The sequence below is a fragment of the Amborella trichopoda genome, chromosome 9 (genome assembly GCF_054954075.1).
Source record: "Amborella trichopoda isolate Santa Cruz 75 chromosome 9, AtrichopodaSantaCruz75HAP2 v2.0, whole genome shotgun sequence".
NCBI classification, from domain to species: Eukaryota; Viridiplantae; Streptophyta; class Magnoliopsida; order Amborellales; family Amborellaceae; genus Amborella; species Amborella trichopoda.
The window spans coordinates 9873016-9897049 of record NC_142344.1 but is presented as its reverse complement, the minus strand read 5'-3'; the positions used below and the strand labels follow the sequence as shown (position 1 = coordinate 9897049).

At 35.6% G+C, this 24034-nt stretch overlaps 1 pseudogene; it reads right to left on the bottom strand.

Annotated features, from left to right (window-relative positions):
- Window positions 1-12011: 12011 nt before the first annotated feature.
- On the bottom strand, window positions 12012-13802 carry LOC105421828 (serine/threonine-protein kinase VPS15-like; annotated as a pseudogene).
- Window positions 13803-24034: the final 10232 nt, after the last annotated feature.

Below are 24034 nucleotides of genomic sequence, written 5' to 3'. Positions count from 1 at the left end.
TAAACAGGAAAAAAGTTCTAATCTTTTAGAAGAAAAAAAAATAGACGTAAAAAAGGCAAAGTTTGTTTTTACTGAATTTTTTGAATTTTTTTTTACTGAATTTTCCAACAACAATGCTTATTTATTGTCACAAGACGAAAATATCACAAATTTATTTGGAGCATAAAATGAAATATAAATAATACTTAACACAAGAACTATAGTAGTAGATAACAATAATAGTAAACTAAGATATATGATTATTGTTTGAAGAAGGAAAAAAACACAAAAAAGACCCTCACTATAGGATTGCAATTAACTAAAACAAAATGCATACTCAAATACGTAAAATAGTAGTCCATTCAAAATGCTATGTCATATACACCAATGAAATAATAATAAAAAAATACAATTAATCAAACTTCTATATATATAAAGAAAGCAACAAACTGTTTAAGCAAATTTGAATCTCATGTTGAATTCTTAGCTGCTTAAATCTTTAGTATACAAAATCTTCAAGCAAATTCTAATCTCACACAAAACTCTTTATAAGGATGCACTGGGTTTAACAAAAAAAAAAAAAACATTTTTCAATGCGTTAATCTTCTAACTCTGCCTATTATTTTGGGGAATATATTGTTTGTAATTTTTTGAAAAATAAGGGAAATTATTGGTGAAACATTTTATCGAATTGTACTTTAAATCAAGATTCTTATTTTTAATTTGCTTATCTTTAAATAAAAATTCAATAATATTATGTTAATAAAGTTATAGAAAATAAGTTTTTAAAAAAAAAAATTAAAAAAAGATAAAATACAGGTTTACATCGGTTCCTAAAAAAAAAACGTGATCTTTTGAAAATCTTTTGAAAAATTCGGAGTTCTAGACGGATTTCAAAAACTCTGATATTTTTGAAAAAATCGTATTTTAAACGGAGACTTGCTAACTATGATTTAGAGAGAGAAAGATAATATGAGTTAATAAAAAAAGGGATATGTGCCTTGGTGCCTTTCTTTAGTTAGAGAGAGAGATAATAGCAGACAATACAGAAAGGAATAAGTGTATTTGTGTCTTTCTCTATTTGGAGAGAGATATAACATGAGTCAATAAAAAAAAGGGTAAGCGCATTGGTACCTTTTTTTATTTAGATTGGTCATTTTGATTTTAAATTTTTATTTCTTGTTTATGTATTATTCTCGTTCTTTGAATTTCAAAACAAGGAAATTCCAAAAAGTATAGGATTTTTTTTTTTTTTTTTCTTATAGAGGTGGGAAAAAGGTAAATAGGATGGGCCATGCTTTTATTGGGCTGAGATGGACATTTTTTCTATTTAGAGAGAGAGAGAATAGGAGTCAATAAAAAAAGTGAAAGCGCACCGGTGTGCTTCTTTATTTAGAGAGAGATGGTAAAAGTCAATAAAGAAAGGGATACGTACAATAAGGGTCAATAAAAAAAAGGTACAATTGTATTGATGCCTTTCTTTATTCAGAGAGAGATAATATGATTCAATAAAGAAAAGGATAAGTGAATTGGTGCTTCTTTTTTTTTTTTAGATTGACCCATTTTGTTTTAAAAAAATTCTTTCTTATTTATGTTTTATTCTTGTCCCTTAAATTTTAAAACAAGAAAATTTTGAAGAGTGAAGATATACCAAAAAAAGAAGCTAAAAAATGGGTTGGGCCGAGCTTTTCTTGGATCGAGATGGACATTTTATTTATTTAGAGAGAGATATATAATAGGAGTCAATAAAAAAAGGGATAAGTGCACTTGTGGCCTTCGTTATTTTAGAGAGAGAGATATTAAGAGTCAATAAAAAAACAGATAAATGCGCTAGTGCTTTTCTTTATTGAAAAAAGTTTATATAAGGTTGCAACCTTATACTGTTGATGTAAGGTGCGCCTCAAAAATCCTGCATTGAATAGTGTTCTGGCATAGTAGAAACCTCCACCTAAACATCTCGATCTTGATATAAATGGACATAAAGAAAATAAATAATTCTAAGGCCAAAAAATAGTATATCTTATAACAAGTTATTTGGACTGTCTATTTTCAAGATTTTCAAGTGCTTCTCAATCTGCTCGATTTGTATTATTTTTGAAATTTTAAATTTCACAATTGAGGATAAAATAAATTTTGAAGCCATCATAAGGTTTTCGATTCTGAAACGACAACTCTAAATAAATTTCATAGGTGCACCTTACTTCTACAACATAAGGAGAACCTTATACAAACCTCAACCTTGTTTATTTAAAGAGAGGGATATAATAGAAATCAATAAAGAAAGAGATAAGTGCATTAGTGTCTTTCTTTATTTAGACTGGGTGATCTTTTTTTTAAAAAAAAAAATTCTTTATTGTTAATGTATTATTCTCGTCCCTCAAAACAAGAAAATTTTGAAGAGTGAAGATTAAAAAATAATAAATAAATAAATGGGTTGGGTCGAGCTTTATTTGGGCCGGGCTTTTATTGGGCCGAGATAGATATTTTCCTTATTTATTGAGAGAGAGAGAAAGAGAGATAATATGAGTCAGTAAAGAAAGAGATAAGTGCATTGGTGTCTTTCTGTATTAAGAAAGAGATAATAGAAATCAATAAAGAAATGGATAAGTGCATTGGTGCCTTTCTTTATTTAGATTGGGTTTTTTTTTTAATTTTTGTTTCTTGTTTATTTATTATTTTTGTCCTTTGAATTTCAAAACAAGAAAATTATGAAGAGTGAAGATTTAAAATTAAAAAAAAAAAAATTTGCGAAATGGACCGGGCTTTTATTGGCCCAAGATGAACATTTTTTGGTTTACCAGACCAGCCGGGCCCGTTGGGAAAAATTCCAAGCTTTTCCTGGCCGGCCCTTTAAAAGCTCGCCCACCCCAATAACTATTAATGTCTATATCAGCCTGGCCCGGCCCCCCATTAGCATGCTCGGCTAAAAGCCCGAGGCCCTGCCCGGTCCATTGACAACCTTACCTGCCTCCTAGGAATGTTCCTATGATCTCTACATCATGCTATGACATTCAAGGAGTCTCTTTCTATCACAACCTTTTGTGGAAGATCTTTCAATACACTTTATTTTATTTTATTTGACAAAATTACATAGATTTCATTAATAAGTACAAAGTAAGATTACATAATTACAACAAAAAAACTCATAAACTAAGACTATAGGAGACGAGTAACCCATTCAACTGAACCCTTTTTTTACTAAAGCATCTGCAACTTTGTTTGCTTCTATGTAAATATGATGAAATGTGACTTGCAACTTTGCACATAGATCTATAATTCTCACTATTTACTCAGAAGCCACCAAGGTGAGCAAGAGAGCCTATTGTACCAATCAATTATATTGAACGAATCTCCTTCAACAATGCATGGTGTGAGGTGATATCTTTGTTTAATGATTCGTAGCCCTTGTAAGACTGCTTCTATTTCCGTAAAATTAGCAGTTTCCACACCACACGTTCGCGCATAACTGAGAAAAATGTCACCCCTAGATTCTCGAAAAACACCCCCAAACCCCGCATTCCTTGGATTTCCAAACGAACTCCAATCAAAATTGAACTTAATACTACCTATCATCGGGGCGCACCAAACACTTCTTAGCCGAACTTTCCATACCTTTTGTTTCACCAGATTGTGTAAATTAATTTCCACATCTACTTCAGATAGCCCAAACTCTTCTTTTGTGTTTGTAATCCAACTCTAAATACAATGAACAATCCTTCTTTTTATCGTATGAATATCCACCATTTTTCCTTCAAACACCCTTAAATTCCTTTCTTTCCATATCTCCCATAATATAGCCGCCTTCACAATTTGCCATATAATCTTTCTAGCTTTCGAAAGAGAAGAATATTCCCATTGATTTAGTATATCCATATGTGAATAAGGAAATACCATAGTAAAACTCAACTTCTGAAAAATCAAACACCATATATTATAAGCATGAGAAAAGTGAAGAAAAAGATGATCCTCAGTCTCTTCCTCTTCCCTACACATTAAGCACATATTAACCATAACTCTTTCCCTTTTCATCAAATTATCCACTGTTTAAGTTTTTTCTTGGAAAAGAATCCACAAATAAGACTTTCGCGTGTAAAGGAACTGCCCATTTCTATAGTTTATTTAAAGAATTACAATTCCATCTCAACCGATCATAGAATAATAAACTATAAATTGATTTTAGACATCTGAGTAACAACCATTTTGATCAATTGATAATGCAAATAAGTTAGAAAATTGAAACTTGCAAGGACTATCACCGAACCATTGATTGTGCCAAAATGAGATCAAACAACCTGTTCCCAACACCCATCTAGAATAGTTAAGAACTAAATGTCTTACTTACTCCCGCTTTTAATGCTCATACCTCAGCTCTACAGCACGACAGAGCAGTAGTGGAATAGAGTAAGGGAGATGATGTTCACTTCATGGTACCACCAGCCGACATGGATTCATCCCATGGATTATTTTTAAGAAGTTTATGCTAGGATGCTACTGATATGATGTACTCCTGCTGATCATGTAGTTTTTATTTTTTTTATTTATTATTCACAAGTACTATTCGTTGATTGCCGTTGATGGGAGTATTTTTAGAAGTTGTAAATATTAATAGGGGCATTTTAGATTCCTAAATTATTTACTTGGATCTTAAATAATTTTAAGGTTTCAAATGTTTATAAATAAACTATTATGTGTACATTGTGAAAAAGTTGTGTGAAATTTTATTAATATTCTAATGGAATTTTTTAGTTTTAGAGATGTGATGCTCGATTTATGGTCTGTGCAAAGTCGTAAGACCATGTATGGGGGGCTGATGCCCGCACAATGCCAGAAGGTCAAGGACGTTGGTGACATGATGATAGGGGAGCCGGTGATCGATGCCCCGGTGAATGACGGTGGTTACCTGATGATAGGGGAGCCAGTGATAGATGCCCCAGTGAATTATGGCCGTAACTATAACAGTCCTAAGGTAGCGAAATTCCTTATCGCGACCCGCACTAAAAGTGTAAGGATCTAAGCACTATCTCGGAGGAAGGCTCGGTGAAATAGACATCTCCCTCTTTTGAGATCTTCTTGCTTTCTTCGATTTCCACTATAGGAAGTGGTATCAAAGCCGGCTTGATGGCATCGGATAAGAGATTTGATAGCTATACGAGTTCCTAGAGACCCAAGCTATGCAATCGATGGCGGGTTTGACTCAAATATGGGATCAACTCATAGATCTGGTGATCCATCGAGCTGCAAATCCTGAAGCCATGTTAGGTGAGTATAAGCTGCATGACATTTGCTTCAACTACCTGAAACTTCATGCATATTTTCTAGAAGCTTCAAAAGAGAATCCCTTTGCGGGTGTCTTTTTAGATCGTAACATTGAATGACGAATGCGTAATCAAAGAGGTGTAAGATGAAAATCTGATATTTTATTGTGAAAAGGATTTTAGAGATATTGCAATTTATAAGTTCAACAGTTAATACAAACACTCTATTTTAAAAGGATTTTCGAACGAGTTTCAACTATTATTCATGACAGATTTTAATCAACACTATATGCAATATATTATTATATGTACATTATTACATCGAGATTCAATGAAGGAGTTCTAAAGCGCATGACAGGACTGCACCATCAATTACCAAAATTGAAGGCAAATTACAAAGGGTTTGCAATGCGCATAGTACATCAATTAAAAACAGGGTAGTGATTTCATGCAAGTGATTTCATGCAGTATCAGAGTATAATGCAATGACACTTCTAGAAAACTATGTTTGTGGTATTTATATGATTCAAAATTTTGTACATACACTCTCTTAATCTCAATAATCAATTCAAAAAAAAAAAAAACAAATTGTTCAATTTGAACCCTAGATATGGTCAAAATAAATCCCCTCAAAAAATGAATCTAGACCATTTATTTGGTGAATTTCAATATCTTAGCCTTTATAAACTCAAAATCATTTTTTTTTTCTTTTTTGACATTATTCATCTAATGATAATAAAGCCATCCAAAAAAATTGAAAATGAAAAAATCCTTCTAAAGCCTAAATCTAAGCATCTCACCAAAATGAAAGGCTTATGTTAATTGAGCTAAAAAATTATTTTTTAAGTTGTGTTTTCAAATTTTTCTTTTTTACGATTGTTCATTAGAATGAAAAGAGTGTATATTTCAAATTTTGGATCAAACAAATGGCCATAACGTGGTTTTTAAATGTTGTGGTATCATATTACTATACAACCGTTGTATGAAATCATTGCTCTTAAAAAAATAAAAGATAAAAAGAATTCAAGCACATAATTTTTATTTTAATTGTATTTTTACTATTCAAGAGTTAGTATTCACCAGTAATGCTCACGGTTTACAAATAACAAAGGTATTTATTAAGTTTTTAATAATTTCTGAAGTTTTTCATAATTTCTAAAGTTTTAAATATTATTAAGGGGAATTTTAGAGTCTTAAATTGTTCATTTGAAACTCAAATTAATTTAAAACTTCTTATGCTTACAAATAGACTATTATGTCTCAAATTAATTTTAAGACTTCTTATGCGTACAACAAATAGACTATTATGTCTCAAATTAATTTTAAGACTTCTTATGCTTACAAATAGACTATTATGTCTCCATTATGAAGAAGTACTGTGAAAGTTTTGTTGATATTCTAATTGAATTTTTTAGTTTTAGAGTTGTGATGATCGATTTCTGGTTGTTGCGCTCTCCGTCTTTTGAGATTTTATTGCTTTCTTCAATTCTCGTTGTACCATGATACCTGATTTCTTTTTATTTTATTGGGGTGTAATTGAGTCAGTTAGGGGTTGGATTGGACCACATTGTCAGCATCCAGTGCACGCGCATACACACACCAAGAATTTGGTTTCAATAAGGGAAATCTTTGCGATAGCCTTAAAATTTATTTGTATTTTTAATTATAAAATTAAAGCTTAGAAATATAATAAATTGAGCAAATCTATGAAAACTTGAAATTTGACAGTCCAAAAAATGTATTACTAGATGCACTATTTCCAAAACTTGAAATCCATTTTTTTCTCAGTCGATGCGCTTTAATTTGAGCCTCACACTTATTTAAACTTTTTTCTTTTTTTTAATTTCATTATTTACTGTAACCTATATGATTAAATGTCCAAATCAGTATTTTAAAACCAATTGATTCGGATTGGAAATTGGTTGGACCTAACCAATTCTGGAAAAGTATTGGTACCCCCTTAAAAAAAAACCCTTCATACCTTTTTTTTCTTCTTTGTTTAAACTTTTTCTTAGATCCTCCCTACATCCCCCAATAAAACCCTATCTTAATTTTTTATTAACATTTTTAATAATGATCGAATCAATCTGAATCCCAATCCAATGATCCAACACATATCCATGAGGGGACAATACACTCCACCGTTCCGGATTTTGGAACACTAGTTGATATACCATAGGATGATCTTTTTTAGGTTATACTGTAAAATGTGTATTTCCCTAGCCTACTCCATATTTTCCCAGTACCAAATGCCATTATTTTTTAGGTGGAGGTTGCGGAACTCACCTATATTGGTGTCTTGTAATTTAGAACCTCTATCCATGAGCATGAGCTCACGCATACAGTTGCTAATGACATCCGAATTGCTTGATGCTTTCTCCATTAAAAAATCAAATAGAAATAAAAATTTGTAGCAAGAAAAAGACATCTTTAAAGGGAAGAGACATCTTTAAGGGGATCAAGAACAAGATTTCTAATAAAGATCATTAGGAAATAAAATAAGTGGAAAACTTCACTAGTTCCAGGACAGAGAGAAGATAACATAATTTAAGATAGGAAGAAGAAGATTCATAATATGTTTTATTGCTTTCCAAAATTTCAGCAGAAAACATATGACCATGGGAGAAGGGACAATGAATTCAACATTTGAGGGGCATAATGCTTCAAACGACCAAAAAGTAGTATGCATTATCTGTTAGCATTAAATAATCCTAATCATGATTTCTATCATCTGGTTAGGCTAAGCCGAGCCATAGCAACGAAACCCAAGAACAAAACTTTACTTTCAGTAGACAACCACTCAAACCAAAACGAAATTAAAATGTCATTATTTTTAAAGGAAAAAGTTTATATAAGGTTGCAACCTTAAAATGTAGAATTACAGATGCAGCTCAAAAATATATATCGGAAATGTTGTTTTAATGTTAAAAAACCCTCTAATTGATCATCTCGACATCAAGATGTATGAATATGAAAAAAAAAATTGAGTCCCTGAAATAGTGCATCTTGCAACACATTATCTAGACCGTCCGTTTTCAAGATTTTCATATGTTTATAGATCTACTTGATTTTAACCATTTTTTTAATTTAAACTTTTCTAATTAGATATAAAAATAGATTTTAAGAAAATCTTAAGATTTTCTTACAACAAAATTACATGTTATGATAAAATTTGGAGGTGCGCCTTAATTGGATTGTTTAAGGTTGCAACCTTACAGAAACCACACCTTTATTTTAATATTTAGAATGAGCTTCTTACATCCTATTTCTGTTGGTTATTACATGATGATTTTTTTTGTTTTTGGACATGTTAACAGTTGGAATGGAGGCTGGGACATTATGTTAAGGCATCAGCCCCCTAGCCACCGATGCCCCAACTTCATTCCCGTTATTATGTAATTAATGAGCACAAAGCCGGGTTGGGAGTTCCTCTGACCAAGTAGACAAGGGTTGATTGGGCAGTTGGGCCAGATGATTTTCCCCTAATTTTCTTTCATCAATAGCAATGCAAGACATTATCCTCGTGGTGGAGGAATTCTATCAAAGAGGTAACACTAAATAAGGTTATTAATTCCACATTCATTGGTTTGACTCCAATTAAAAATACCATTGGAAGGCTAAATGATATTAGACCCATTAGGTTTGCTGAGCAATCTCTAAAAGATTATAATGAGTATCTTAGCAATGAGACTAAAAAGAAGTAATGTCCCTAGTTGTCTCAGTTCTCAGGTTCCCAAACAATCTTCATAGAGGGTGGGTAGATCACAAATAGCGTTTTGACAGTGCAAGAAAAGGCATTTGCTGAAATTAAAGAGGAAACCAAGAATCATACATGAGGTGGATTTTAGAAAGACTTACGATATATAAACCGAGATCTATTATCAAGAATAATGGGAAGAATAGCATTTGGGAAAAGATGGAGAATTTGCGATCAGGAATGTACCTCATCTGCCTACTCAATCATGATAAATGGAAAGCCTATTGGTTTCTTCAATGCTACAAAGAGTATTGGCAGGGAAATCCACTATCACTATTTCTATTCGCAGTTGTTGCTGAGACTCATTGCTTAATGCTGGTTTCAGAGGTACATGTTGGTCTAATATCTGGGTTTAGAACTTCAGGTAATATGCTAACAATATCGCATTGACAGTATGCCAATGCCATTAGTTTTTAGTGATGCCAGTGGAACTAAAACTAGAAAATTGAGACTCTTTGGAATTGTATCGGGTCCAAAAAGAAACATGAAAACCAAACTAGTTGGAGTTGCAAGTGATGATGTGCTGCATAGTTGGGCTAATTGATGGGATGTGTAGTCGAAGCCTTCCATTAAAATATTTGGGCCTTCCCTTATCAGAAGGGAGACTTTCTAGATGAATGTGGGATCCAGTTATTAAGATATTTACTATCAAATTGGATCTATGGAAGTCCAAGCACCTTTCCTTAAGTGGCAGACTCAAACACTTTTGAAATCCACATTATCCAATACGCCTGTGTATTATATGTCATGGTGAAGAATGTCCAGAGATATTATCAAGAACGTTGAGAGCTTGATGAAGAGATGTCTATGGGGAGGAAGTTTAGAAGGAGGAAAGTATCATTAAATGTTATGGGTTGTATGCATATCAAAAAAAAATGGGGGATTGGAAATTCATCATTCAAAGATTTTCAATATAGCGCTCATGACCAAGTAGCGGTGACGAGTGTGAATAACGAAGATCAGTTGTGGATAAAAGTTGTAGAAGGTTATTATGGAAGAGAGCCAATTGGTGGTAGGACTAGCAATTCAGCTGCCTGTTCACAAATTTGAAAGGAGATTTGAGTGTTGTAAGTTGTCTTTCTCAAAGGAATAAAAGAGTTATGATTGCTAAGGGTGAGCATAAGCAATGGTTTGAAATGTACAATATGCAGATCTCTTCCTGAAAGTAAAAGCCATTTGAAAAAGTGGTTGATACAGTATCAAGCATAGAATACAATGCGCACTGGTCCATTGCTTGCAGTTCCAAGAAGATTAGAATCAGTTCTTAATCATTGGATGTGAAATCCGACATATTGGATTGTATCATAATATTTGTTAATGAAACATCACCAACCATTGGATTTAAAATGGTTAAATATATGGAATAGCCCATATAATATCTTATGGAATAGAAATTAAAATGAAATCCTAAGATCCTGTTATAAAACAACCAGATGGAGGATATAGAGAGGGAGGCTAGAAATCTTGCATGTAAAAGACTAAGAATATAGGTTTCTTTCTTACTCCACGATCATTTCCCACAATGAATGGAAGAGCTGGTGAGAATCACTGGTATTTCCATTCTTAATCGCTGCTGTTTCGGATTAATTGTTTACAAATGCACATCGCACATACCGGGACTTAGAATAGATACCAGCCCTTCTCTCACTCTTTCTAATGTGAAATTACCCAAACCCATGCCCAACCATCTTATTTTCTACCTTTCTCCCAAATCCAAATCTGCATATCCAGAACCATAGTGTATGATGGCATCAGATATTCCCTTACTGCAATTCTCTTTCGGATTCTTGCTCTTCCTCCACTTTCTCTCTACAATACCTTCCAGCTCAGTAAAATTTCTTAAACCTCATTGAAACAATTTTTTCTCTCCTTTCTTTTCTCTCTTCTACTTTCAACGTGTTCTCCCTTTTGATCTCTCACTTACGCCACCTATTACTATGGGTCTATCATTCTGTAATATACATCATAGAAGTATATCTATGTAGAACAGGAAATTAATCCCTTTTATTCATCATGTTAACTTGATATTATCACATTATGTTGTTGAATTTAAATGTTTTAACAACATTATTTGTCACTAACATAGCAGTATGAGAAACGCAAAAGATGGGAGAAGGACAAGATCACGCTTCTGATTATAGAAGAAAAGGTACTTTCTAGATTGTTCTACAATGTAAACTCTCGTTTTACCTTAATCCATTAGGGACATAACTTTTTATTCATAGAAAAAGTAATTTAGTATTTAAGAAAGTGTTACATTAGGGTGCTCACTATAAAACATTTTATAATTATACTCAATAAATTTTGAATACTTATATGTCTTTATTTTGTATATAGAGCATTTTTTAATAAGGGTATATTTGGTCATCAGAAGGGTTGTGACATTATCCACATGCGGTGTAACATCACCCACATAGAGCATACTAGTAGTATTTAATGTTCTATGTGGGTGATATCATACCCTATGTCGATGATGTCACACTCCTCCTAATGATCAAAAAATACTATTATTAAAAAATATTGTATTACAAAACAAAGGTATATAAATGTCCAAAATTTGTTAAGTACAATTATAAAATGCTCTATAATGTGAGTACCCTAACATAACCACTTGTAGATTCCCAATAAAGAGTTCTTCTATGAAATCTCCTTAAAGGGCCTTGTTGATAACATTCAAATAATAAATATATTTATCATAGTCTCTACAAAGAAAGAAGTAAAGGACGTAACTATGTATAAAAGAACAAAGAAATGAAGATGACAATAAGCCAAACCTGCAATGGTCCCATCAGTGAATTGTGAGGTCTGTCCCACCTGTCAATAGGTCTCCACTCGATAAAGGCAGCAAGGAACGGATTTCAGGAAGACAAGGGAGAGGCTTGTTCAGTATGTTGACTCTATCTTTTGGGTTCACATTGTGTTTGGGGTCAAGTTTGAATTGGGTTTGCTAGAAGGTCGGGCAAGAGCCCAAGGGTTATCAAACATTTCAGCATGGCCTTCATTTTTGCTAGCCGAAACATCTACAAGTCTAAAAGAGTAAATACGCCTCTTGATGAAACCGAAACAAACCAATTCCCACAAGGCCCAGTAACGACTGAAGAGACATAACCTTCTTTAGGAACTGCCTTCAAGGTCCAAGCGTTGGAATTATGTCTCAAATCCCATAGATGGACCCCGCATCCCCAAGTGGTGTATAGTAACAGGCGACTACCACTATGGTCCATGGTGAAATCCACAGCCCACTCACTTGAATAACATAAAAGTTGGGAAGCCTTCTCAATCATTTCAAGAAGGATTGTCTTTCTCAAATATCTCCTCCTCCAAAGTAGTGCCAAGCATTTCCAATGCATTGGCTTCAAACCCATCACTTCACTCAAAGCCTGCTCAATATAAGGGAGAAGATATGCCTCAACGCTTCTTTGACCCACACAAGAACGCAATCTGCTTATAGAATACTGCCCTTAATTGTTCATCTCGTTCATTAAGGAATGCTGGGAGGACTGTAAAAGGCAGTCATTATTTGGCCTCTGACAAAAAAAGCAATAAATCCAGTCAAGTCAATGCCCTGCAAGAGTGCTCTTCCAATGTTTGGAGTTCCCAAGACTAGCTCTTGAACAACTTCCGCTATAGTCTTCCTCAATTGCCCAAGTTGTGCATCACTTCTCTTATATTTCATATGTTTGGGTGACTCTATCATTGCAGGACACGAACGAACCCTTTGGAGGAGAACTTAGCTTATCTTGCATCCCTGCCTCACCCAACTTTTGAGAATGCATCATAAAACTATAAGCAGTTATGGCAATCTGCCAGAGGAGCATTGAGAGCATAGGAAGAATATACTCTGGAAAAATCTTTGCATCACTAGGAGAAATATTATATACTGAAGACTAGATATCATACAAAGTTTGGAGAGCAGCGCATCTGCTGGGTCTGAGAGCATAGCTATACAATGAAGAATACTTCAAAAGAATAACAAATGCTCGTCTCAATTGTGGAAGTTTGACACTCCTGAGGCATGAACAAAGCAAAGAAGCGATCAATACCATGCCTTCGCAGCCCACCCCATTTTGATTTTCAGCCAAAGATGGCAAACAAAGCTTATCAGACTCACTATCATATTGGGTCAACAGAGAAGTTAAGTTACACTCAACCTTCTTTCCAAAAGCAGGGAACATGTTCCGCTTAACAGAATCATTGGCAATAGTATGCCGTAGCTTAATCAAAGATTGCTTGCTATTTTGGTCTGGTTTTTGTAAAGATGGATGGTTCTTTTTTGAATCAGAACCAGATGCAGAAACCGGTACCTTATCAAGTGCTGACTTGGCATAGGAATTACGACTAGTTTGTTCTACATCTTGAAGAAGGGAAGTGACATCACCAACCAACTGAATCTTAGAATTCCCAATCTCTCTTTTTCCTACTTTACCATTCTTCCTCGAGTTTCCATCTAGAGGAACCACTTTCTGATCTTGATTTCCAATCTTTGGATCACAGGATTTGAATGATTCAGAAACTATCTCCTCATTGGGCAGTAAACCATGTCTCCTTAACCTTGTATCGGAATCAAGTGGAATCAAGCAGGAGAAAAAATTATGAAGAATCAGTAAAAAATAACTAGGGAAGCCAGAGGATGCATAGCTCTGCAAGTATGAATCCGCAGAGAGTTGTGATCCTGGATCCGATTAAATCATATAAAGAATCATTTTGCGGAATGCAGACCAAGAAAGAAACAAATGCAAATATATAAAAATAAATTTGAGAAGACCAAAATTTGTAGAGAAAAACCTTTTCCAGGAAAGGGGCTGGGTCATATTGTCTTCTCCGATATGCAAGTACCTAGGATAACTAAAATAGTGGTTAACCCTCAAGAAAAAGCTTGACAATCACAAATCTAGAGCAAGGACATGATAGTAAGTCTCTTTTCGTTCTCTTTCTAATCCAAAAGGATAACAATTCTCTCATATTTTATAATGCTAATGGGTGTACATCAACACAGTTTCTTTAGAAAATTTTCTTCAGAATAATTCAAGCAGTCAACTGATGCAAATGGCCACAAAGGTTCAAAACTATGACCAGACAAGAACCATAATATTGATCAAGTCCAGCTCTGTTAGAGTTAAAATTTGGGATGCGTCAGATTTTCCTATTCCCGAAGCTGTTAAGCTTCAAGTGGACGATTGCTTCTTTGCTATCAAAGTGTCTCTGGATTCTGCTGACGCCAAGGTTCTTCAGAAGCCTAAGGATCGAGAGACCTCTTATGCTATTCCTCCTCTCCAACATGATAATGCCTGGCATGTGGTTCTTGGCCGGAATAAGGCGCCGTTTCAGCTGGAGATGAACCCAAATCCTGCTGCTACTGTTCAAGGTGCTCCGCCTCAATTTCGTAAACGGATAAATTCTCGAAAAGAACCTGTCCATTTTCAAAATTCAAATTTTCAAAAAAATGGATCCATGTGGGCCATTTTCCAGCGTGGATGGAGGGCTTTTCGGTCAACATTTTTCCCTCTCCTCTGGAGTCCCCTGTGGTCTCACTTCGCGCTTGTACACCATCGGGTCCTTGCAATGTTGTCGACGGCACCGTACCACACGTGGACACCGTTTCAGCTTCCACAAGCCACCTGGCGTCGGTGCATGTCTCGTCTATGTCAGCGTATCCTGCAGCTCTGACGCCCCAAATCCTTTGCCAGCCGCCTTCCTCTTCGCTGCAAAAGGCTTTTTTGAGCCCGGCTACCGGATTGGTTTTGTCCCTTTCAGCTTTGGGATTGCGGAAGACTAAGGAACGTCTGCGAGTGTTGGCTGCTACACAGCTGTTCCTTTTTGCAAGTGTTCTCTGTCATCTTCTGGTCATGTACCCCCTCGCCTATTGTCGTGAAGCCATTAAGGGTCAAGGAATGCTTTGACCCTCGTCACATAGATCTGATGGCTCTGATTGAAGTTTCCTTTGATGATGATGAAGAGTATGGTGAGGCTCTCCATGCTCTTCAGGGTCAGCTGGATGGGTCTTCTCTTGCTTTGGTGGTTTCTGAGACAGTGGTACCTCTCTCAATGGCTTCTTGTGCTTTTCAGCTAAAATAGGTAGATACACCTCCTCCTGGTGTAGCCCATCAAGTGCTCTCGGAAGTCCCTGACGAAGCTGAAGTTGCTGCTATGGTTTCAGATATGGGGTTTGAGTTTAATATCCCGATAGGGGTTTTCTATGAGGAGGTTAAGTGTCTCAATTAAGAAAGGCTACCCTAGAAGCATAGGAAATGTGTCCTATCTAATACTGGAGGTGTTGATGTAAGAGAAACTAAGTCTCCTACCAAGAAGAAGAAGAATCCATGTCATGTTGGCACTAGGTCGTCAGCCTGGCTGGAAGCCCATGGAGTTGTTAAGAAGACTACTTTGTCATCACAGGCTTAGTGCTCACTGTGGACTTTCATTCATTGTCGACTTTCATTGATCTATAAGAGATTTCATCCACAGAGGACCTTGGTTCTACTGAAGTGGAAGACGTACAATCTGTGGATCATCCCTTCCCAGGTGCAACATGGGAAGTGCAAGGTTCATCTTCCTCCCTTTTTTGAAACGAATATCTTTTCGTGGAATATAAGGGGTTTGGGTAACCCCACTAGAAAAAAAGATGTTTCTTTTTTGGTCTCTAGATTTAAACCTTGGGTGATAATTTTGCAAGAAACCAAACTCCTTAGCCTTACTGTTTCTGGTGCTAGAGAAGTTTGGGGTTCAAGTGCGGTTTTTTTTTGTGGCATAGATATTGTGGGTGCTTCAGGTGGTATGTGGCCTCTGTGGAACCGTTTGGTTCTACAATATTTTGAGACTATCTATTGATACAGGTTTTTGCTTCTTGGGTTCCATGGCCCTATTCCTGGTTTCTCGTGGGGTTTACTTAATGTTTATGGTCCTATTGCACTTGCCTCCAGGGAGGCTTTTGTTAATGATATGGAATATGTTGTTCGTAATTTCAATTTCCCTGTGTGTATTGGTAGGGATTTCAACCTCGTTAGATGGCCAGACGAATGCTCTGCACGATTGCCTATTAACTCGTCAATGAGGCTTTTTAACCATTTTATTGAAAGCATCTCTCTTATGGACTTACCAACTGTTGGGACCAATTTTACCTGGTCTAATAATTCTGTTACCTCTTTGTCTATGTCTAAGATGGACAGATTTTTAGTATCTTCGGAATGGGCTGAGGCTTTTCCTTTGGTGTTGGTCAAAGCCCTCCCTCGTCTTTCTTCGGATCATACTCCTCTGTTACTTTCTATTAGCCAGGAAAGAGGGGGCCCCAAACCTTTTAGATTGGAATTGGGGTGGTTGGAAGATAGCTTTGTCATCGATCTTATCAACTCCACCTGGCAGAATTCTTTGTCGAACGGTTCCTGAGACTTTTAGTTGCGTAAAAAACTCATTAGTATCAAACACAAGCTTATTGCTTAGAAAAAGGAACATAGTGGGAACGTCATAGCTAAAATTGATAACTTCTTAGAGGAAATTTCCTTTTTGGATCACCAGGTTCAAATGTCTGGGGCTTTGACTTTTGAGCTCGGGGAGGCTAGAAAATCCAAGTTAAAAGACCTTCTCAGCTTCCGTGGACTCGGGGAATTATATTGGAAGCAGAGATCTAGGATTAAATGGCTTAACGAGGGTGATTTGAATACCAAATTCTTCCATTTTATCGCAAGTGCGAAAAGGAGGCAGAATGATATATCTGGTCTCTCTATCCCGGGTGTGGAGGGGGATATTAATATGGCTTGGGTGGAGGCTATTGTTACCCATTTTAAGAAGGTGTTGTCCTCGAAAGGTAAATTTACCCCCATCCTGTCTAGAGTGCCTTTTAGAACTCTGTCGGCTGATTCAAGTGCTTTCTTGGAGTAGGATGTCTCCATAGAAGAACTTAAGAGGGTAGTTTTTTCCCTTTCGGGTGACAAAGCCTTGGGTCCAGATGGTTTTCCTCTGGTTTTCTTCCAAAGATTTTGGAATCTTACTAAATTAAACCTCTTCCAGATGGTCAGAGCCTTTATGTTCAGAGGTGAAATTTTTAAAGGGGTTAATGCCACTTTTATTGCTTTGATCCCTAAAAAGTCAGTCATTGAGGAGTTGTCTGATATCAGGCCTATAAGTCTACCATCTAGTCTTTACAAGATAGTGGCTAAGGTGCTGGCTGAGAGGTTAAAGTCTGTTCTTCCCTCTCTCATCTCTTCCAATCAATCTGCCTTTATTCAAAACCGACAGATTACTGATAGCATTCTAGTAGCCCAAGAATGTATACCCTCAAGAGTGCGTAGCCAAGTTCCTTGGGCTGTTATTAAACTTGATTTGGAGAAGGCTTATGACCGGGTTGAATGGGGAGTTCTTTTAGAGATCCTTAGAAAGATGGGCTTTGGGGGAAAATGGAGGAATTAGATTGTTGGTTGCCTTTCATCAGCACATTTCTCGATCCTTATTAAAGGCTCTCCAACTGGTTTCTTCAAGGCTACTAGGGGTCTTCACCAAGGGAATCCCTTATCTCTCTATCTATGCTGAGTGCTTTAGCCTTCTACTCCAGAATGTGGAGAATTGTGGTTGATTTAAAGGTTTTAAAGTGGCTGATTCTGGCCCGCTTGTTTCCCAATTACATTATGCTGATGATACCCTCATTTTCTATGAGGCTACGGAGATTCAAGTTTCTAATACCTATTTTTTGGATTGTTGTGATGCGGCTTTGGGTATTAAGGTTAAATTTAGCAAGACCCTTCTTTTTGGAATCAATTGTCACCCACCTTTGTCCCTTGTTTTGGCTGTGCAATTGGATCCTTCCCTTTCTCTTACTTGGACATACCTATCTCCCTCTCTAGACACTCCGCTTCAGTTTGGGATAAGGTCAAAGAAAAATTTCAAGTCAAGCTAGACCTATGGAAGCCCATGTATCTTTCTCTGGGTGGCAGAGTGACCTTACCGCAATCTTTTGTATCAAACAAGCCGATTTACCTGATGTCACTTCTCCACATGCCAGCCTCTATTATTAAAAAAATTGAAAGGATGATGCGTAACTTATTGTGGGGTTCCCATGATGAGGATCGTAAATTCCATCTTGCTTAGATGGGATCAAGTGTGTACACCCAAGAGTGAAGGTGGCTTGGGTATCCGCAAACTTAAATATATGAACGAGGCATTGCTCTGTAAATGGTATGGAGAAGTTTCCATTATCCTAACCAGCTTTGGGTTGATGTTCTTTCTTCCAAATATGGTAGAGATAGGTTTGGTTTGTGGATAGAAAGCGGTCATCCTGACGAAGCTTCTTTCTTGTGGAAGCCCATTTATAGGTGCAAACCGATGATTGCTAGCCATTTTCACTAGAATGTGGGAAATGGTGCATTGGCCTCGTTCTGGCACCACAAGTGGTTAGGGAATGTTCCACTGAAGTTGAGTTTTCCTATTCTCTTTGCTAAGGTGCTCCTTTCGAATGCCTTGGTTGCAGAGGTATTGGAATGTACAGGCCCTAAGGTAACTTGGAATATTACCTTCCCATACAATCATATTAGTGGTGAGGGTTACAATCAGTGGCCACAACTGTTGAGCCTATTAGGACAGGTTTACATCTCCCCTGACCACGAGGACGATCTCATCTGGGAAGTTGAATGTGATGGCCTCTTCTCGGTTAAGTCTTGCAATAGATTCCTGTTTCATGATAGATGCCGGTGATCGCTACCTATTGCATCCAAGGTTTGGACATGGCCGATCCCTCATGAGGTATAGGCTTTCTTTTAGCTCGCCATCCAAAATAAGACTCTAACAATTGACAATTTGATTAGAGAGGTAAAGTTTTACCAAATATTTGTCTTATGTGCAAAATGGAAAAGGAAACGGGGAATCACCTTTTTATTCATTGCAAGGTTGCCTCTAATATTTAGTATTGGTTTAATGGGGATCCAAGCTTCCCTTCCTTTGTCGGTAGTGGATATTGTCTCTCAATTTGACTTTCCTCATTTACCTACCGGTGGCCGTATGGTGTGGCAAATCGCTAGAGGGGCGGTTCTTTGGGAAATTTGGAAAGAAAGGAATAGGTGTACTTTTGAAGGGGTGAGTCTTTCATATGCATGATGTTTGGTTGATAACGTCAAGCTCTCTTTATGACATTGGCTTTCGGTCACCAAGGTTTGATGGGGTCTCTCTCTCTCAGATGTAATACTTAATCTACCCAATCTCTTCCTTTTGGGTAAAGTCAAGATGAGACCCCGTAGCTTCTGGTCACCTTCGAAGGAGGGGCGTCTCAAATTGAATTTTGATGGTTGCTCGCTAGTAATCCAAGTTTGGCAGGAATTGGGGGGGTTTTGCGCAACAGCCGGGGAGAGATCATCTTTTCTTATGCCGGTCCCTTCAGCCATGCCACCACAAATCACTCAGAACTTGCTTCATTACTGCAAGGTTTAAAATTTTTTATCTCTATAAACCTTGGCCGGAGCTATTTAGTTGAAGGTGACTCCCTAAATGCAATCGGTTGGTGCAAGAAAGAAAGGCGTATCCCCTGAAAGCTTCTTTTTATTTGGCTGGAAATTATGGACGTCTCAGCCTCCCTTTCGGTTTCTTTTTCTCATGTGTACCGTGAGGCCAATTCCTTGGCTAAAGGCGGGTTCTCTCTGCCCTCTCTCTCTCTTTCTCTTCTGATGTAATTCCCTTTGCTTAGTTGGTTTAATAAAATTTTGAAACTTTTGTCAAAAAAAAAATACTATACATATGAGTGCCTTAATAGAAACCATAAACTAATGAACCTTACGTCTTGCATGGTTTCGAAGAATTGATAGATTTGCATGTACCCACTATTCTGCAGCTGGTGTATGTACAACAATTACCATACACGCCCTTAAGCAAGTGTGGCATGAGTTATACCTGGATGTGCAAGGCGAGAGTTTGAGTTACTCCTTGTGACTAACTCCTTACCACGTTACTCTCTTATAATTCAAAAATCCAAAAATCCAAATCAAGGCTCCCTCTCTATTCGACTTGTACATGATGAACTAACTCCTTACCACGTTACTCTCATATAACTCCAAAATTCAAATATTCTGCAATGAAGATGGAAGCCTAAATGCCTTATTTCTCTCTCCCTTCTCTTGTGGGCAATTATTCTCACTCTTAAACTAGCTTGAACATTGTGCAAAATTTTTCTATCTTGAAATATGCTCGATCATGCTCCTTTTCTGGTGTTTTTTATCATAGGCGTGGTGTAGGCTCATTTGCTGTTGGTTTCTATGCCAGCTTGGTTGTATTGTAGAGGTGGAACTCCATTGCGATTCAACTCCACAAAAAATGAGTGTATGTGAGTACCATCTCGAAGAAATTGAACTATAATGAGCCTTGAATATTCGTCGAATCTGCATTTTGTAAAGTTTTTGTTAATTTACTCAAGAATGGTAATTTTGGTTAGAATGTTGAGTACCTTCTTCTCTCCTAGAATCTTCTTTCCTTACATATGTTCTACGTTTTTTAGGAACAAAAAACTTAGATAAAGAAATTAATGAAATAAACATTTTGTTGAAAACATCGGATTTTCAACTCTACTTCTAAATCCTCTACACATCTATAAATATAACAAAAGACCTTACTCAAAATCCAAGAAATCCTAATTCTAATTGAAATGGAAGTCTTTAACACAAAATTCGTGATAACATCTTTTAACCCCTAAGAAAATAAATAATTAAATGAAGATTCTAACCACTTCTCCAAACAATCCCTAAAATCTGAAAAACTAAAAAAACCTAAAATCGTAAAAAAAAGAAGAAGTAAAAACTCCAAAATAAACCCTAAAAATTCCCAAAAATATCTGCATTTAACTAGTTCGATGTTTACTTCTATAAGATACAAACTCTTAAGCTTTACGGCTCTTTTATTTTTTGGTTTAAGTAAACTTATGGATCAACGAGGACATTAATTATGATTTTATAGTGCTTTGAAATTCAATTTCTAGTAACTTGAATTCATGCATTTAAATTTTATAATGCAGAAAATCCAATTTATTTATAGTCCAATTTCAATGTCTTTCTTATTTGCATGGAAGATGTAGATGAATGACATGGTACATCATCTATATTTTATTTTACTTACCCAAAAAAAAAACTCTATATTTCATTTCCTTTTACTCCTTATTTGATTAGTTTGAAAGGAAATTGTAGTCGATTTCCCTGCACACTTCATAGGTAGGTATAGAATTTCGAAAGTAAATATATTATTTATCCATTCTCCTAAGTGAAGATCTCCACATAATTTTTACATTGAAGACCACTGGGATATGGTGTAAGAGGTGATAGTACTCGTAGAATTTACATTTGGGCGTGTTTAGTAATCCAGCATTTGGTCATAGGTAAAACTGCTTGTTAAAGGTAATATCATAATGTGAAATTCTTCATATCGTCTATGACAAACAATTTCAAAAGAAAAAACAAATGTGAGCTCTTAAAACTCCAAATCTGATAGTGCCAATATTGGGGGAATGGATCTAGAGCGAGTTTTTTAGCTCCACAATCTTTGTTTTTCTTAAATTGATCTTAGAGATTAATTAATATGCAAATAGTTTTCCAGACAAACCCAAAACTCTTCCAGAGTTTTAGTTAAACTTTGTCCAAAATGCTTTTATTTCGGGCTTGAAATCTGGAAGCATCAAGGGTAATATAATCATTTGCTTCAATTTAAATGGCCAGGGTCAAATGATTCAAATAATTGCTCTTGTTCTAGGTTCCAAACAGGGTAAGTTTTTCCTTAAAAATCTATTGTTTAGGGTTGGGAAGGAAGAGGGAAGCTTTCTATGTGGCACCACTCATATATATATATATATATATATATATATATATATATATATATATATATATATATATATATATATATATATATATATATATATATATATATATAAAAGGTAATGATTTTATGCAACGGTTGTATAATAATAGGGTGCAGTTTGTATAGAGCCTAGGTTCTAAACAATCAAATTAGAGCCTACTTTCAAATAGTGTCGAGAAATATGATTTTAATATTGAAAATCTTTGTGATAGCCTTAAAATATATTTTATATTCATCTATAAAGTTTAAAGCTTCAAAAATAGTGTAGATCGATATATCTATGACAACTTGAAATTTTTGAAAATTGATGGTCCAAAAATACATTACAAAATACAATATTCAAAATCTTGAAATCCATTTTTTTCTCATGTCTATGCATTTTTATGTCGAGATGATCAATTTGAAGATATTTGAGAATGAAAACAACTTCTTCTCGTGAAATTTATGAGGTAGGCTCAAATTTGATTGTTTAGAGCCTCGGCTCTATATAAACTTTTCCCATAATAATATAATGCAACAATCTTCAAAAACTATGTTAAGGCCATTTGTTGATCCAAATTTTAAAATGTACACGCTTTTCATTCTAGTAAATAATCATAAGAAATAAAAATTTGAAAATGCAACTTAGAAAGTATTGATTTAGCCCAATTAACATAGGCCATCCATTTTGATAAGATGATTAGATCTAGGCTTTATAAGGACTTTTTCTTTTCAAATTTTTTGAGACGGCTTTATTATCATTAGATGAATAATGCTAAAAAAGAAAGAAATAATTTTGAATTTGTAAAAGCTAATATCTTGAAATTCACCAAATGAATGGTCTAGATTTGTTGTTGGAGGGGATTTATTTTGACCATATCTAGAGTTCAAATAGACCATAAATCTTTAAATCAAGATTGCTTGATCCAAAAAATAATGATTGGATATACTAAAACAAAAAATAAGATATATATATATATATAAAGATTTGATGGAAATAGATCTAAGAAAGTGATGATAAGATTCTAGTTCATCTCTTTGAATTTTGATGGTGGTCAAAGAGATGGATGGTTGACATCCCTCACCCCACAAGTCTTCTTAAATTGACGGTTGAGATTTGGCCGTATGAATTAAAGTAAAACTTATGGCATAGAAAATCTATAAAAAAGAGATCTCCCATCTCAAAAAATTCCTATACGTATTTTCTCCTCTTTAAGGGTTTAACTTTCTCTTCTCTCTCTAAGGGTTTAACTCTCTCTTTCTCAAAAATCTCTCTATAGGTGGTACGCCCCACTTAAGGTTTCAAAATCTTTCCCAAGTTTTTCTAATGGGCATGCTCAAATGTCTCCCAAGTTTTTCTAATGGGCATGCTTAAGTAATGTCCCAAGTCATCTCTCTCTAATCTCTCTCAAGCAAGGGGCATCAAAATCTCTCCAAGTTTTTCTAATGGGCATGCTCAAGTAATCTCCCAAGTCATCTCTCTTTAATCTCTCTCATGCAAGAGGCATCTCTTTCTAGTAATCTCTCTCAAGCAAGGGGGCATGCCCAAGTCACCTCTCTCTAATCTCTCTCAAACAAGAGGCATTTTTAAGTCATCTCTCTTATTTCTAGGTGGCTCTCTCCAATCCCTCTCAAGCAAGGAGCATGCCCAAGTTATCTCTCTTGTTTCTAAGCTTGGATAGCAAAGAAGATCGAGCCATGAGTTAAGGCATTAAGGCCTTAAGTAGTTGATTCTTTTATTAATTTGTTTTGTTTGTAATTGGATATTGTGAATGGTCCTGTCGGTATAAGAATAAAAAAAATAAAAAAAATTTTAATTTCTATACAGGGTGCTAAGATGACACGTCCAGCTTTCAATACTCTCTTCCCAGTCCTCACTGAAGCGGGACTTTCAAATTCTTAAAGACTTACGAGCTCTAGAGAGAGACTTGCAATTTATAGAATCCTATCAACTATTTATTTGTGAGAAAAACAGATGGTATTTTTGAGAGGTATTGAAATTCTCTCTCGAGAATTGTAGTGTCACATGCAGGAAACAGTCACAAAGAAAAGGTAGTTTTGGTTGTAGAGAGCTAAAGTTCTTTGCATTCTTGATGGTGTATATCTACGATGGTTGAGGGGATAAAGACTGATTCTAGTTATTTGTAAAGAATCTCTCTCTAGGTACAAGAGCTGGGATATAGACTGATTCTAGCTATTTGTAAAGAATCTCTCTCTAGGTACAAGAGCTGGGATATAGACTGATTCTAGT